Source organism: Saccostrea cucullata, unplaced genomic scaffold (genome assembly GCF_032062105.1).
Source record: "Saccostrea cucullata isolate Sc308-1 unplaced genomic scaffold, CSIRO_AGI_Scuc_v1 ctg659, whole genome shotgun sequence".
Lineage (NCBI taxonomy): Eukaryota > Metazoa > Mollusca > Bivalvia > Ostreida > Ostreidae > Saccostrea > Saccostrea cuccullata.
The window spans coordinates 118,864-135,402 of NW_026927632.1; positions in this window are offsets into that span (position 1 = coordinate 118,864).

Here is a 16,539-nt window from a genome sequence, read left to right on the forward strand (position 1 = left end):
ACTTTGCATGTGCATTTCTCATGAAAAGGTCTTCCCTTGCTTACCACTAATTTTGATCCTTTGACATTGGCATTGGCATTTGATCTACTTTAAAAAAAACATTAACCTTGACCATTACTTTTGAATAGTTTGTTCTTGGACTTTCATATTTTTCAGGTATTATTATCGACACAAAACCTTTCTTTTGGGTGACAGCATTGGTGTGTCGAAAAGAGGTATATTCTACTTAGTGAATGCTTTTCATTGTTTGCTCGCTTTTTGTTCTTTTTTCATTTAAGGCACCATTCATACAATCAAAAAATTGATTTACATGTATCGAACGTGCTTAAATTTAGTCATCCAAGTCCCACACAATGAAAAAAATCATAATGCTTTTTGAAAGACAAAATCTTTTTCATCAAAAACAGAAGGGCTAGAGGTAGCCTTTTAATATACAAACAGTCGAATAAAGTTAAGATCTATATTAATTCCAACCAATGCCCTCTAGGTCACAAAGGGGTTGTATTGAAATATTTATTATAAGATATTTCTATTTTATTTTCAAAATAAACACAGGACTATGGTAGTAAGTACGTCACAAAATTGATCATAAATTGTCGACAAAATCAACATGTACACTTATCTATTATTTTTATTTTCAATTTCTTTTAGATTTCTGATTACAGTCTGCTTTGATTAATAAAGAAGATGGGAAATGGCAATATTAAAGGTTCACTTTAACATAATTTCATGATAAAAATAAGCATTTATAATTCATAAAATTTTGACTTTGCTTGATACATGTACCTCCAATGTCACGTATAATTTTTACTTTTTCAGAACTTCAAAGAGAAAAAGGTAAACAATATACATATACGAGGGTCATTCAAAAAATACGTAGACAATGCCCACCATCATCATATTATTCTTACAAAATTTCAGATTTATTCATTTTTATATGTAAAAACATTTATTTTGTCAGTGTGTAAAGTTTCATTCGATTTCATTAAATGGAACTCGTGTTAGACAGTTTTAAAAGCAACACGTTTTGTTACCACGGAGCACGGTTAATAATGCTGTGAGGTCAAAAACAACGACGAGAAAGTTTCTCAAAATTACTCTGCCTTTTCGTTTTATACACGGTTTGTATTTTCTTCCCAATACATGAATTCGTGTCCACAGGCCTTGACACTTAGTTCGCTAACAATTATTTGAGTACCTTAAGTTTGAATGTCACCGTTTTAAAATTCTTTATGGCGTAACTCTTGATTGCACAAGCTCCGGAATAGTGAATCGCACATCACGTTTCAAGACGTTACTATTTCTTTGACAAGATTTTTTACTATAATTTGTTTCTTCGAAGACCGTTCATGATCTCAATTTCTCCGAAGTCTCTTAGACTCATAGAATAGTCATTTCCATTATAAACAAATGCATAGCACATTTTGTAACTATTTTCTGGTTCATCAAGCATTCACAGAGTTTGTTTTAAAGGTTTCCCGAATGTAAAACAAAATTTTATCGCTACTCGCTGCTCCGTGACGTCCTTCGACGTCATGGTTTTTTGCTTTTTTCATGAAGTATATCTGTATTTAGAAATTGATATCTTTCAAACGAAGCTATGTATTGCATTACATTTTAGCATCTGAAGTAATAGAACAAAACTAAATTTAAACATTTCAATTTTATTTCGTTTAAGCGCCATTTATCAGAGGTATGACTCTAGACATTATAAAGTGTATAATTAGTAAATAGCTAAATTTTGACCCTGCTCCGTGACCCAATTTTTGCCGTCTTAAATCTTTGATAATTTTGTAAATCATCAAGATATTTTCCAATTTTTTGTTCAATTTGTTCGAATTCATTGTTAGAATATCTGTACTAAATTTGGTTATTATATGACGTTAAATAAAGAAATTATGACAAAAGTCTACGAACTTTTTGAATGACCCTCGTATTTCAAAGCATTTAGAAATAATCATGCAACAAATATCCACAGAGGTAGATTCCTAACAAAAAGCAATTAGAATACACTAACTTTAGATGTAAAAACTTTTTTATTATTCTAAATTTCTAAAACATGATATTACTAGCAGCCATCTTTTCGAAACAAGTATCAGCAAAATTACAAACCATGTTAGAAATACATGTAGTCTATTGACAGAATTAACTCCGCAATCTTTTTGTAACACTAATATTTAAACATGCATAACTTGGTATCTGAAACAAAATTAAAAAAGTGCAGTGCCGAATGTATGCTTAAATGAATTTTCAGAGGTAGTTTCAAGAACAAATTCATAAATGCTAAAAGATATGTTTTGAAGTCGTCTTGATGTCGTCAGTGTTGCGCCAACAGCTGATTTGTTTGATTCCTTTACTTGAAAGGAAAATTTTTATTATTTAAAAAGATATTTCATTGAAATTTTTAGGCATCATTCACAAAATGTTGATCATGATGTATGCCATTTTTCAACTTTTTAGTCCAAGTGAAACAAAAGATACAGTGTATTGAAAATATTTTTTTGCCTGGTCCTTGATCAATATAGTAAAATCTTTCTGTTTTATTTTTTAAACAGGAAGAAATGAAGAACAAGAAAGAGAAATCAAGAGACTTGAAGGTGTATGGCATATTTTTTTACAATCAATTTCTATTGTTTTTCTATAATATTAAAAAGAAAACATGAAGAAATCAGAGAGTTACACTTAATAATTTGATTTATAAATATCATATTATATTGGGAAGATCAAATTTGCTCTTGAAGGTAAAAAGAAATAATTTTCTTCTCTAAACCCATTTCAATTTCCTTTTTTTAAAAAAGATTAGAAAAATAATTTTCAATAGAAGGACATGGAGATAACGAACAGTATTCAATATCAAAGTCCATATGTAAAACTATACAAAATAAGAGCAGGGCAAAGACGGACCTCCGAAACATCAGAGGTGGGATCAGGTGCCATGGAGGAGTGAGCATCCCCTGTTGACCGGTCACACCCGCTGGGTGCTCCTTGTCATGATCGGGAAATAACGGAAAATCCGTCGTAAATTCAGTGTATAAATAATGGACTAACAATTCGTATGAAAAACGTCAGTCAGCATTTGTCTCAATGATAAATTGTATCTGCTGACAAGATCATTGTATCGACCATAGTATTTTCGAAATGATGACTTTAAACGAGACTGTTGATATTCTTGTTTCATCAACTTGCTTGTCAATAATTTACCTCATTTTAGAAATTGTTCATACGTACAGCATGCTCTTGCCTATCGAATCAACTGAGATAAATACACTCCGTATGCAGGTGATGAAGGTAAATTGCTGCATAAGTAAGGGAAGTTGACGATAGAAACGTTAAAGTCATCACGTTTATCATATAGCTTGGTTGTTAGATTACCATGAACGTCTTTTTCAAGTAAACTATCCAAGTATGAAACAATAATAGTGTTGAAATTGCAGTGGCTGATATGACATGATATTTCTGAAAAAGATACTTCAGTTCCTGAACATTGTAATTGTAATGTTCTGTTTTAAAAGGGATTACAATGCTTTTAATGTTTTGTTAGATTATGTGAAAGCAAGTTAGATATATTTCTTATAAATTGATAAAAATGTAAAATAAAACGAATGTACCCTGATTTATAAGTACATTCCAAATAATACTTTTTAGTATATAGGAAACACTATGACATTAGACAGATGACTTAAATTCGATCTCTGAAAGAAACTTTAGGTTTGTTTATATTATTTTCAAAATTTGTCATGTCAATCTCTCTAAAAATAATTTAACAAATAAAGCCCTTTCATACGATCGATCCATAGATATTTCAAAGATAACAAGGCCTTGCCTACTCATAATCATATGCAAGCATTTCAAAGTGCGTAAATTGGACACTAAGTTTACGCACATTGAAAAAAAGTTTTACAAAGTGTGTAAACATCGACCATATTATGGTCGATGAGGTCAATTTAGAATCTGATATAGAAATGTTTCTTATTTTAGGTTCTCTTAAATGTTATCAGTAAAAGTTTATTTTTTTTCTAATCTGTAATACATTTGGTAGATGTAGGGGGTTCAATAATATGAAAGGCTTAAAGCTTCGCATTTTTTTCAAGAAAAATTTGCAATTTTTCAAATTGGAAAATCTAAATAATTAAGTAAACTATGACAATTCCCTCTGTCGTATTTGATTAACTATACTTAAAATTTCCTACTTTTCATCTACAGTATGTTATGTTACCTCAAATGTATTTAAGTTTTCAACGTCATACCTGTTAGGTAAATAAATATATGTGAGAAAGCATAGGCATCGGAACTCCCCCTAATTCAATTTTTTTGGCCAATACATACATAGGCATTAAAAATTGGTGTTAATCTTTTTTTATTTTAACGCTCCCCCAATTCACTTACAATGTGCTACTGACGCATATGTATAGTTAAGAATTAGGCTGAGACGATCTTCTACTCGTCTTTTCCTCATTCTCGATGAGGGTAATTCTATTCAAAAATTTATCGAAAGATATATAAAAACTTAATGTTCCTTATTACTAAAATCTTAGTTAAGAATCGTTGTTTTACGCATATTTTCAAAGTGTTTTAAGTGCAAAATGTTAACGTAAACTCTTTACGCACTTTGATTTTTTAAAAGTTTGTTGAGTTTGTCCTAAATGTGACGCACTTTGAAAGATTTTTTGATATGAGTTTTCCTTTGATTAGTAATGTTCATCTTCTAGTATTTGAATCCTCAGACAGTATAAATGTAAAATGCCATTGTTCCAAAGACTAGGATGGGGTCATAAACAGAGAACGGGGTTTTACAAGGGAGATCGGGCATGATCAAATTTGTCTTGGAATCTGAGATAATTTAATCTTTTTTTTTCGAAAGGTCATGATTAGTTATATTCAAGTAAGCATCTCAAAGAAGTGTAAATTAAAGTTTAGGCTCAAATTCAATTTCAAAATGCAATTATATAGGAAAAAAAATGCCTGCTAAGGTACTTCAATTTTGTGAGGAAACTTAAAGTCGAATTTCTCAGATGACAAATTCTTGGTGAAAATATATACTAGTACATTTCTGGAACGTATCATCTGACCTTTAACAAAAGAACTGTCACAGAATAAATTAAAAGACTGAAGAGCTTGAGAGTCGACTCACTTAATTAATTGAACTTTTTCATACAACTGGACACTATGCCTTAAATTCAGTTTAATATATTGCATTTGAAGAATATCATGTCTCCATGTTTGGTTTTAAAAGTAGGCGCTTCAATGCCTTTTTTAAATTTATTTTAAGTCTGGGTTTGTAAATACTCCGATAAAATTAATGATGACTTGAAACGAAACTGCTGATATTCTTTTTTCATCAACTTGTTTCTCAGTAATTAACCTCGTTTTAGAAATTGTTCATACGTAGAACATGATCTTGCTTAAAGAATCAACTGAAAGATATAAAGTTCGTATGTAGATGATGAAGGTATATTGCTGCATAAGTAAGGGGAGTTGACGATTGAAAATTTAAATTTACTCGTTTTTCATAGAGCTTGGCTGGTCAATTCCTATTAAAGTCTTTTTCATATAAATTATCCAGATATTACACAGATGTGTCAGACTCTGTGGTATGTTTTATCTCAAGCTCATCACAATATATCGTATCGACATAAGAATTAAAATAGCCATTGTTAATTGACAATACGTCGTATATATATCTAAATGTCGAATTGAAGGCCACAGCAAGTGCTTTCTCTTTTTCGCGTATAAAAGTTTGGACAAATTCTGTTTCGTATGAATACAAAAATAGGTCCGCTAATACGGGGCGTTATTGCTACCCATAGAATTCGAAAAGGTTGTTGTAAGACCTGGTCTCCGAAAACCACAAAGATATTGTCAATCAGAAATTCAAGCATTTTCTTTATGTCAACTTCAGAGTACTTGTGTGTGTAATCAGAGTTTTTATACCAAATTAATTTTTCAAATGACCATTGGCAAGGTAGGTAAACTTACGAATTCCATTTTTAACGAAAAATCAGCTGTCATTGACATAAAAAAAGCCTGTTATCTCTATATCTTTCATTCTATATATTAAAGAAAAATTGTAAAAACGTATGAAAATCGTTTAAACAAGATTTCGTATTTGTTACAACGAATTATTTATATCTTTTTTAACGAATTCTAAAATTGTTATAACAATTTAAATTAGTTTTAATGAATTCTATATCTCGTTACATCTAATTCATGAACATATTTTTTAGGCCTAAATGATGAATTTGATTAAACGAAAAAAAAATTGGTATATCAAATTCAAGAGTCCATTTCTAACAAAAATAATTCGTTATAACAAACTTTGTTGAAAGGAATTGAAACTATTAAAATAAATACCAAATTACGAATTGGAATCTCCATTGCATACTTTGATACTCTACGTAATTTTTTTTTTAATTTGAACAGCACTACAGACGAGACAATATGACGAAGGTAACAAAGACTTCATATGATTATATAATATATAATGACGTCGACTTTTTATTTACTTAAAGTCTAAATTAAAGTAAATAGATTTGTCTGTGAACCAATTTCTAATGTAATTGACATTATCTAAATTCACATTCTCATGTTTTATTTTTCAGATCGTCAAAAGAAATTAGGTAAATTACTTCGCTTGTCATATTTCTATTTACTTAATTTATATTTTTCATTTAGAATGTATCAAAGTCAGCCTTTTGTTGTGAATTTATTGAATTTATTTCACGACTAAGTTGGATAATATTCTTTTTTGTTCTTCAAGAAGTGTGAATAAAAAATAAAACTCAGTACTCCTTTCAACAGTGATATAAATGATAAAATATTATTTTTTATTAGAAAATAAGAAATACAGTATCTAAAATGTCTAGGACTAAATCATATATCAAATGAATCTTTTGATTTTTACAGAGCTAGAAGAAAGTCTCCGAGGTAATAAATAAAACCAATTTATGAAATTTATAGAGATAACGATCAGTATTCAAGCTCAAACTCCATAAAACAATACAAAATTGCAGCTGAGCAAACACGGACCTCCAAAACATTAGAGGTGGGATCTGGTGCCATGGAGGAGTGGGAATCCCCCACCCATCGCTTACACCCGATGTGTGCTCCCTTTCATTATTAAAAAAATCATGGGAAATTCGAATTCAATTCAGAGAGTAAATAATGGCCTAACAATTATTTGAAAAACGTCAGTCAATATTTGAATCAATGATAAATTGTGTTTGCTAACAAGGTGATTGTATTAACCATAGAACTTATAAAATGATGACATAATGAGACTGCTGATATTCTTATTTCATCAACTTGTTTGTCAGTAATTTACCTCCTTTTAGATATTATAAATACAAAGAGTATGCTCTTGTGTATCGAATCAACTGAAAGATATAATTGCCGTATGCAGGCGATGAAGGTATATTGCTGCATAAGTAGGGAAAGTTGACCATTGAAAAGATAGTCATCACGTTTCATTGAGCTTGGTTGTTAGATACCAATAAAGTCTTTTTCGTGAAAATATACAAATATGAAACAAATGTTTCAGACTTTGTGGTGTTTTCTATCTCAAGCTCACCAGGATATATTGTGTCGACATCATAATTAAAATAATCATTGTTGATTAACAATGCGTCGTCCATATATCTAAATGTCGATTTGAAGGCCACAGCAAGTGTTTTCTTTCTTTTTACGAGGGTTGTTAGAAAAGTTCACGAACAAGTTCTACTGTGAGCGCGCTATTTCAAAGAAACCGGTTAAACTCCTCAAATAAAAACTTTACCTATTTTCCAATATATATGCAAAGATTTGGTATTTTCCGGTGATCCTTAAAAAATATACATCCCAAAGTCATCTATTTTATTTTAATAAAATTATACTTCACGGAGCATGCTTCGTTTTAACACGTTTAAATTGCATAAAAGTTTTATTGATATCAAAAATTGACCAGTTGTAGTGCAAAAAGATTTATGATATTTTACCTGTCATTACAGTATTCATGAAACGTTCACTAGGTCAAATTTTCAATTAAATTAAAGAGTATCTGACTGTTTTCTATCAAATTATAAATAATATGCGCGTAAAAATAAAGGCAAAAATGGGAATGTCATTGAACGTTATGGAGGACCGTGCTACCAAAAATTAAGTGTGTAGAGAGGATAATGTCTAAAAAAGAGAATTAAATGCTTTTAGATACTGCTTGAAATTGCCTCAACGTACAAAGGACAAACGTATTCAAAAGTTAGTAGCTTTATAAGAATTGAAGGACTAACATTTTCACTGATCACCTCCTGTGATATCTGAATATCCCACTTATTACACAGACGTTGCACCTATGGATTTTTTCAATTGTTTTCATACCTAATAGCTTAAATGCTCTGACATTTATTTCAAGTTCTAACATGCACTAATATCCGAAACCGCACAAAAGACATTATAGAAGAAAAGAAACATGTCTAGATATAGATATTTTATTTTTTAAGTAGAAAAACAAAAAAGTTTAAAGATTGAAATATATTTAGAACTATGAAAATGCTTTTCGGATTTAAAATCTGATTGTCAAGTCATTTAACGTCACGTGATTGCTCCGTGAATCCTTTGACCGCAAAGTAAGAATCTTTGTAAAATTTTTAAAATTTTAATAAATGGACCTGATTTTTGTAAACAAATAAACGAAAGATATGAATTTAATCAGACATAGGTAAAACTTCACAGCACACGATAGATTTTCAATGTGTCCGCGAACTTTTCTACAGCCCTCGTACGTTAGACAAAATCTGCTTCATATACATACAAAATAGGTCTGGTAATACGGGGCGCAATTGGTACCAATGGGAGAGGATATATGTGTGTGGATGTTTGAGGGTCTGTGTGTGGGAAAGGGAAACTGGATCGGTGTGTTTGTGTAAGGAAGGCTTTGTGAGAGAAGTCGTTTGTGTTCTAGTTTCTCTCTTTATATCTCATTACGGTATTAAGAGAAGTGAAGGAGAAACTCTATGAATTCTGCACAACAATACATTTGAGTGGTTAAATACTTAAAAATTTCAAAGAAATAGGCCAATATTTAGAAAATTTAAAATCAAAAAAATTTTACCAAAATTAAAAAACGTCAAAATATACTACATTGCAATACTTTGTACTACCAATCCTCACGATAAATTAAAGGCCATACTTTTTTAACGTCATAGTTGCTTTAACAATAAAATAGAACTCTTAAATTTGCTTCCTTTGTCATAGGACATTTGCGAATTGTTTGCTAAAAACCTTCTAATTGAACACATAAGAACATCTAATTTAATATTAAAAAATGTTTGAGTTTCTGATTGACAATATCTTTGAAGTTCTTTGAGATCACGTTTTACAATCTATCGGAATTTCCATGGATCCCAATCGCCCACCTTTATAAGCAGAAATATTTTCTATCTTATATGAAGCAAAATGAATTCAAAATCTTCTTCTATATGAGCAGCAGAAGAAATCACATTCTGTGGCCTTATACTCGACATTGAGATGTATTAATGGCGTATTATCAATTAAAGTAGTTTATTCCATTCATATGTCAACTCCGTATATCCCTTTAAACATCAAATAAAGATTCCAAAAAGTCTGATATACCTGTTTCATACTTGGCAATATAAAGCAATATATTATACAGTTATGGAATGGGTACGAGGAAAATAGCAAATTTATGGTTCCCCGAGGGAGGAGACTATTTCCTGAGGCGGCGAAGCCGCCGAGGGAAATAGTTTCCTACCGAGGGAAACCATAAATTTGCTATTTCCCGAGTTCACATTCCATAACTGTTTTATTATACCGAAACAATCATAGGCAATTTATTTTTATACTGACATTAAAAAAAACACTATAGAGGCATAATCACAAATGCATGCAGTTTAACAGATTGTATGAATAGTAATGCATCGTGTCCTAAAACAATTAAATTATTTTTAAAAAGTATTTTCACTGACATTTTGAAGAATTATCGTTGTCTTCATTTTGCTAGAATTCAAGTATGATTTTGACATCGCATCACATGTTTTGACGTCAAAGTTACATTGCTAATAACATGACGTCACAGACTCGAGATTCCTTGAACGCTCCGCCCACTGAACACTTTGATTGGTAAAAATTACTAATAAATATTCATGAGGGAGTAGTCCCAGGGAGTAGTCCTCAGATGAGTGAAATGGTCTCTTCTCAGGGAAATAGGCAGTTTTATGTTATTAATTTTATGTAGAGTAATAACAGTAGAGGTATGATAAATACCTTTATCACCTGCATATAAAGTTTATATCTTCCACTTGATTAGGTACGCAAGAGAATGCTCTTTATGCGAACAATTTCTAAAATTATTATTTTAAAACTGACTTGTCAACGGATTTTTTTCATTTGCCCAATCACAAAGAGCACATTTTGGATGTGACAGGTCGACAGGGGATGTTTACGCGACCATGGTATCTGATCTTTCTTCTGATCCTTTCAGAAGACTTTGTTTACCTTTTTCCCGATTTGAATTGTTTCAATGGACTTTTGTGCTTGATTGCTATTTTTCGTCACAATATTTGATTTTTTTCCCTTTTTTTCCACCAAAAAACATTTTTTTTATTGGATGATAAGCGTCAGTTTGTATGTATTTTTGGTCGTTTAGAATTTATTGCCGCTTTAGGTTTTTATATGGTCTTGGCAAAAATAGATACAATGCATTGAGCCATCAAGATACAACCTTTTGCCATTTTATGAAAACAGTCATGGGTCTGATAACTTCAAAAAGTAAATCATTAAAGTTCACTGAAATTAATTAAATTTCATTTAATTTGGGTAAATTTAATGATTACATGTTTTTAAAATGTTATGATTTAAATAAATGATTGATTAGAAATGTTGTTATGCTAACATCTAATTATAGTCAATTTTTATTACGTTTTGTGCATCAATAGAAAATTCATAATGTTTTTTATTCATACAATAGTTGTGCACATCAATGCAATTTACAAAATCCAAAAATACTGGCTCTCTACTGACGCAAGAGACAGTGAATATTATGCATTATTCAATTGTATTCGGCTGAGTTTTTTCTCCACTGTGGACAATTTTCGCTGTGATTATTTTAGGACGGTGTAAGTCTGATAGATGAATTTCAGTATGAATCATAAAACGAAGAGAAAAAAATAATTAGAATGAAGGTGAATATGCCCCAAATTATTACCTTTAGCTGTATACTACAGGCGTTTGTTTCTGATATAAAAAAAATTACAGTTTAATGATAATGCGTGTTGTGATTGATAAAAAATCTAGCACCTGAGTTATAAACAGTGGAATAAACTGTTACATGAAAAATGGATAAATTGTGGTGCATGACATCAATAAGCATAATAGGTGTAATGAAAGATATGGAGATAACGAACAGTATTCAAGATCAAAAGTCCACAAAACAATATACAAAATAGGAGCAGAGCAAACACGGACCTCCAAATCATCGGAGGTGCCCTTTCTCTTTTCATTTAAAAGTTATGGCCAATTCAAAGTAATGTTTACTTTTTTAAAGTAGGTCAAACTTCGAGGTCAATGTCACAGAGTCATAAATCAAAGTGTTTTCAGGAAGGTCTTGTCACAGTCAATATACACATGTGTATTATGAAAGCCTTATCTCTTCTCATTCAAAAGATATGACCAAGGTCAACGTTTTTTTGACAGATGGACAGACTGACAGATCTACATACTAACAGACTGACAGACAGATAGACGAATGATATTTGATTTCCCATCACTCTCCCGAAAGATAGTATTTGTTTGTTTTTTAATAGAATCTTCATTTTGAAGGATAAGATAAGGATAAAATCAGCGGTTTTTATTAATACTAGTATAATTTCACCATCTTTTTTATTGTTTGTTTATTTTCATTATTTATGTAAATTTATCTGTTCTTTGTTTCATAACCCTTTATTTACTTTCTGTCAGAAAAAAAACATTTTAGAATATTAGGAAGGATAAAATAATTATAGTTAACAACCATATCTTCCTAATACATATTATGTACATGTAGTGTAGTATTAATTCATTCAAGTTCAGATGAAAATATCATAGTCAATATGATAAATAATATTTTTGTAAAATTGAATTTTAGCTTTGAAGCTGCAACTGTCTCAAAAAGAAGGTGAGTTTTGCAATATTTTACTGCTTAACTATACCGTAATCGATCTATCATAAAATACCATGAATGTAGTCGCTCAATTACGAAAGTGTAAAGGTCTCAGAAACTGTTGTGTTAGATTTTTGTTCATTGTCTTACTTTTTATTGTCTTATTCACATATAATCTGATATATCTTTTTATTTTTATTTTTATGTTGTATTGTGTCAGGGTATTTTCACACACTTTAATGCGTCTTTTCTGTATGATGGATTTAATTGATAAAAGTTAAGCATGAAAATTAAAGGTATCGATGTAGTTAGCTTGACACATGCAGTAAAAATATATGCATAGTGATATTGATATAAATATGCAAGTACTTCTAGGAGAAAAGGTTGCAAAATTTTTGTTCTGTAAATTAATTCCCGGGCGTGGGAACTTTGATGAATTGTCTCATATATACAGTCTAACATTTGTATTGCCTACATTAGAGGAAAACATGTAAAAGAAGAAGAGGGCGGGGGTAAGGTTATCAGTTAGATTGTCCTCACTGAAGCTAATATCAATTCTAATCAAATCATTCTAATCAATAAGATACATAATCTATAGCATTTGCACATAATATAGTAATAATTCAATATTTTTTTCTTATTGATAAATAAAAATTAAAAAACTGTCCAAAAAACACAATAAGTATTGCTGTAACAAAAATAATTAAGGACAGCCCAGGCCCTATTGTTTAAATGTTCCATTCATAAATACATTAAGTTCTAGCCTTATTCGTGGATGAAACGAAAATAGAAAGTAATGAAAGAAAAGAGAGGTGAATGCTCCGATTGGGGATCTATCCCCCCTTTCTTCGGATTTGCAGAATTATGAAATTATATACTGACGCAAACAGAAAATGCCCAAATGGTTATTTTTGATCTCCAAATCCAATATCTGTTTCCGGTGCATTCCTTTTTGTTAACTTATTATTCAGTTATCTCAATTTTTTATTTGGTTAGCCATGATAATTCATGAATTCAATGTGCAATATTGTACAAACTTCTATGTGATTGTTGACTAATTTAGCTATTACACAATTATATATGAATGACATTTTATTTTTGCAACAGGTTAAGTCAAAGCATTACTTCGAAAATACGGCTGGGGGTAAATGAAACCAAAGAAAAGAATACATTGTATTGTAAAAGGGGAGAGGGTGGGGTAATAGTGTTTCACAATATCAAAGCCGGATGAACGGACACACAGACTGAAATTAATATCCCCAAATTTCAGCGGGGGACAGCAACATTAAAAGAGTAACACTGGCTACGTAGTCTGTAAATAATTGATGTTATTATACCTCATTATAAATATTCTAAACAACGCGTTATTTGATTGGTTCTAAGTTATCACGTGATAGGGCAGTAAAACTTCATATTTCCCGGCCGTCTGCATGTTTTTCATCATATTCCACCTCTTCGGATACTTAGTGCATTTTCCCGCAAAAATTATCGTTCGTTTAAAGAAAACTCCCGAGAGTATAGTAGACGTCACAATAACCTGGTTTACGTCACAAAATTGATGAAGAGTTTTAGTAACTTTTTGTTAAAAATGAAAGTGAATTTGAGAGCGGTGCCGAATTTGAAAGTTTATGTTTATTTCAAAGGTTTTGCTTGTTTCGGTATCATAAACAATTCATTGCATGAATGTTCGGGAAACATGAAGACTTATTCAGCCAAGAAATATCATATTCCCCTTGGGCGAAGCCCTCTGGTAATATGATTTTTCTTGGCTGAACAAGTCTTCATATTTCCCTCACTATCATGCAATAAATGTATATTGTACAACTCTATTGGATCTGCCACTTGGACGCGAACCTCCAGTCTTGACACACGCACACCCTACCCCGAACTCGAAAAATAAAAGCACTGAATCATGATAGAATAAAATACTCTATAAGCAGTTCTTTTTTTTACTTAAAATAATGTAAAATAATTCATTTCATCCAATATGTATGAGCATAGTCACAAAGTCTGGGGTCACCCAAGTAGAATAAACGACAAGAAAAAAACGGAGATTTAATAATCAGTTTGACTGAGAGGGTTTTTTAAGGGGGGGGGTATTTTGGTAAATCTGTACTAAACTCAGGTTTTGAAAAAAAAAATGGATGAGAGGCACAAACATATACTTTTATGTCCCCCTCTTCAAAAGTAGTGATTTGTACGAGAGCTCCTATGACTATGCATACCATCTACATTTAACTGTTGATGTCTCTCAATCCCCCTTTTTTCAAAACAATTTTTGAAATTGCATCAGCCTATAATCGTATAGGAAAGCAAATACATGGTACCAGAGTTTTCACTGAATCCCGAGTGAAGATGTTTTAGAATTCCCGCCCCGTGAAGTTAATCGAATAGCAGTGTATTCTCACTTCTTCCTACGGAAGCGTAAATGGCTCTACACTTGTTGTGTTATAACTTTGTATATTGTCTTATATTTTATCGACTTCTCAATATATAAAGTGTAATACCTCTTTATTTATGTACATATTTTAAATTGTTTCAAGATTTCTTAACATAATAGAAGGCAACTTCTTTTGTTCAACAGATTTTATCGCTTTAAGTTTTATCGACTGAAATAATATATTGATTTTCAGATATTGATTAAAACAAAATATTTAATCATATCGATATAATATTGTTGACATGAAAAAATAAAGATATAGTTATATCACTTATAATTTATCAATATTTGCAATAAAAAAGTCAGAATAAAGTGTTTTTGAATTATTTTGGCGGGGGCGGGAATTCCAATGAACCTTCACTTCACTCGGGATTCCGTGAAAGCTTACATGTATGTATCATGTCAGCATGTATGATTAAAGGCTGAATCAAATTAAAAAGTATATTAAAAAGGGAGATGGAGACAACTTGAAAGTTATAATCAAAGTGGGCTGTTGCACCGATCACCACTTTTGAAGAGGGGGAGACAAGAGTATCTTTGTGCCCCTCATCCATCTATAAAAAAAACTCAAAAACTGAGTACAGCAGAGATCCACTGAATTGTTCCCAAATTTAAGAAAATTCTCGCAGTTAGATTATTTAATCCCTGGGGTGTTTTTCTTGTTATCAATTTATTTTGGCTGACACTATACTTTCCTCCTTTAAACTTTGTGAATAAGCTTATACAGATTTGCTGAAGTCACAAATTATTTTATATTATTTAAAGCAATGAGAGGTTAGATCTGGTGTTATTATATTTTTATGCAGGGGGAGGGGGGGGGGGAGTTTCAAGACTGTGGAGGTTTGCATTCATGAGTCAGATCCTATGTATACCATAAAGTGGAACAACATCAAATATTTACAAAGTACATATATAAACAGTGTTACTTTTATAATAGTGTTAGGTACTTTCCATTTTCTCTTCATTAGCATTTACAATCCCCATTGAACTCAAGAGATATAAGCAGTGAACCATGATAGAATATATCAGATTCCCTTTTCAAAATGATGGGTATAATAATTTCCCATGACAATGCATATAATTTAATTTTTTGATGTCTCTCCATCTCCACTTTTCAAATATTTTTTTAATTTGTTTCAGCCTATAATCGTACACGATAGCAAATACATGGTACATAAGCTTCCCAAGTGAAGTGAAGATTCATTAGATTTCCCGCCCCCGCCAAATTAATTCATAAACACCTTTTTCTGACTTCTCTTGAAAATATTCATATATCTATATCGATAAATCTTCCTATTTATTTCTTCATATCGACAAAACTATATTGACATGAATAAATATTTTGTTTAGATCGATATTTGAAAATTAGTATAATATTTCAGTCGATAAAAGTTAAAGCAATAAGATCTATTGAACAAAAGAAGTTGCCTTCAATTATGTAAATACACCTTAATACAATTCAAAATATGGGCATAAATAAGGAGGTATAACACTTTATATGTTGATAACTCGATAAAATATAAGACAATATACAAAGTTTTAACACAACAAGTGTAGAGCCATTTACGCTTCCGTGTCTTCCTCACAAATTTTCTTTAATTATTTTTCATGATTTTCGACAAAAACTATATTGATTATTTAAATATTTTGTTTGATCGATATTTTAAAAATCAATATGATTTTTAAGTCGATAAAACTTAGAGCAATACAATCAATTAGATAAAAGAAAGAATCTTACATTATTTTTAACACAATTAAATACAACTCAAATTATGTGTATGGATAAGGAGTTTTTACGCTTTATATGTTGATGAGTCAAGAAAATATAAGACAATAAATTATGAACAACAAGTGAAGAGACCTTTACGCTTCCGTATTCAACATCTGTGCCTATCTTGCAAATGAAAAGAAAAGAAATATCTGGGTATGATATGAAAATTTGAAAGGTTGATGTTAAATAAATTCCTGAAGA